The sequence below is a fragment of the Phoenix dactylifera genome, unplaced genomic scaffold (genome assembly GCF_009389715.1).
Source record: "Phoenix dactylifera cultivar Barhee BC4 unplaced genomic scaffold, palm_55x_up_171113_PBpolish2nd_filt_p 000675F, whole genome shotgun sequence".
NCBI classification, from domain to species: domain Eukaryota; kingdom Viridiplantae; phylum Streptophyta; class Magnoliopsida; order Arecales; family Arecaceae; genus Phoenix; species Phoenix dactylifera.
Window position 1 is genome coordinate 190,001 of NW_024068062.1, and position 2,383 is coordinate 192,383.

The window sequence follows — 2,383 nt, forward strand, 5'->3', positions numbered from 1 at the left end:
AGCATTAGGGTAAGGGTTTAACAGGGGTAAAGAAATTCCACTGTGGGGTGCTCTTCCCCTCTGTGTCAACAGTGAAACAGAGGGGAGGAAACCGACACAGGGGAGGGGAAAAAGGCCTACAGTCCACTGGTCAGGCCGGACTCAAAGGTCGTGCGCCCGACGACCACCCGGGCCGAACCCAACCGGGCTCGGCCTGCGGATGAACCGGACACCGCGGCTTCGGCCGCCGGTACCTTGGAGTTCGGGGGGCAACCCGGGCCGCCAGATCTGGCCGGGACGACAACAGAGGCGGCCACAGGGCCGCCAGCCCCGGCCGGACCACCACCTCTTCTCCGGCAAGGGGTGGTGGTTCCGGAGGGAAGGACCGAAAAAAAAAAAAGGAAAATGAACTCACCGGATCTTGAGGCTTCACCCCCTCCGGCCATACCTGGCCGTGGACGGAGCGGGTGGAGGCCCTCGATTAAAGCCGGATTCCGACCCATCTCCGAACCCTTCCCCTCTCCGGCATCACTTCGGAGGGAGGAAGGGCTTCCCTTCCGCCGGTGCACCGGGGGGAAACCCCCACGTCGATCGGTGGATCGGGGGGAGCCTCGCCTCCCCGGCCGCCTGCAAGAGAAGAAAAGGGAAAAGGAGAGAGGGAAAGAAGGAAGAAAGACCGAGGCCGGAGGGAGCCGAGGGCTCGACCGGAGAGTAGGGTCTCGGCAGGGTCAACAAAGAAAGAAGGAAAGAGGGAGAGAGAGAGAGGGAAAGAGAGGGAGTGACCGAGAGGGGGAAGGCCACAGATCTGGCCGGAGGAGAAGAAGGGGAGCTGGAGGAGAGGGCCGGAAGCATGGGCTTCGGTGGGAGGTTGAAGGAGAGAACGAGAGAGAGAGGAGGAAACGGAGGAGAGAGGGGAGGAAGGTAGGTGAAGAGGCGGAAGCCTCTAGAAGGGGGGAGAAAGAAAACATGGTAACGGGTTTGCGGGTCGGATCTGAACCCGCAACCCGTTAAGCTTAAATAAATATATATATATATATATGTATATATGTGTGTATATATATATATATATATAATTAGAATGGGTTAGGTGAACCCAATAAAACCAGACCCAGTCTATTTGGATGAACCCGGATGAGGGATGGGCTAAATTTCAGGTAGAAAAGGAAATAACATATTATTATTATGACATGATTGTAGGTGACTTAGGACTCGTCACCAGGACGCGGGAGACCTAGGAAAAAGGCAAATTACTGTAAGTAACTTGTTTTAATCTTGTTGTGAATCATGTATGTAAGTAGCCTGCCCTAATCTTTATGGATCATACATGAAATTTAACATGTTATGCATGTACTGTAGGCTAAGAACGATATGTGTATCTGACATGCTCTAGTTACACAAGATATGATGATATATGCTTTATATTCCGTTATGCCTACAAAATACTGGGATTACATTACATGCTAAGATGTGAGTTATGAAATATGAACATGGGTGGTACATGTCAGTCACATAATTCATAGTTGTGCACATATTATGTTTTCATAGCTCTTGTGATACATGCAAAATGAATTGAATTCCATATTATGATTTTTATTAGCATGAGTGTAAAGAATGATAATGATTTGCTCTAGTGGCATATTGCTTGTAAAGGGGTACCTAAGAACTTCTATTGCTACGGGCCGAATGCAACTGAGCCGGCCTTGCCAGTGGCCGATAATGACTGAGCCAGCCCCGCCAGTGGCCGACTAATAACTGAGCAGGCCCCGCCAGTGACCAACAATGAATTCGCCGTAGCATCTATGAGGTACTACCTATACGAAGCATTATTTATGAACTCTTAAGAGCTACTGACCCAATGTAACTGAGCCGGCCTTGCCAGTGGCCGAGAATGACTGAGCCAGCCCCGCCAGTGGCTGCCTAATAACTGAGCCGGTCTCGCCAATGGCCAAAAATGACTTCGCAGTAGCATTTAAGAGCACGACCACGGCATGCCGGTGGCACGATTTTTCCTACATGTGCATATTACATGATTTCTTGACATTGTAGGATACTGTTTTATTTACTCAGCATGGATATTTTATTATGATGATTGATTTAGTAGCATACATGTCAGCTTCTCAAACCCTGATAAGCATGGTTAGCATTTTTAGTCGATTCGACAAGATTATGCAGGATTACTTACTGAGCCGTATAGCTCACGCCTGTTCATTTACGTTTTTTTTTAGATCACCACCAGTGACAGCTGCCAGAAGCATTTTTCTTTTGCAACAGGGCTTCTTTATTTTTGGGGATGATATAAATAAACTTTTGTGTATATAAACTATGTAGAAGCTCTGTACTTTATATGAACCAGTGGGTTGTAATACCTTCTTTTGATATATACAAGTTACACTGCTTTTGACTA

General features: G+C 48.2%; 1 long non-coding RNA gene across 1 annotated transcript in view; it reads left to right on the plus strand.

Moving 5' to 3' along the window:
* The window catches only part of LOC120106899, a 2,618-nt gene extending 235 nt beyond the window's left edge, over positions 1–2,383 (plus strand). Inside the window, exons 1-2 of the long non-coding RNA XR_005508890.1 lie at positions 1–1,231; positions 2,205–2,383. The exon at positions 1–1,231 is cut by the window's left edge and continues 235 nt beyond it. This is a non-coding gene — a long non-coding RNA (uncharacterized LOC120106899). The remainder of the gene's footprint in view (positions 1,232–2,204) is intronic.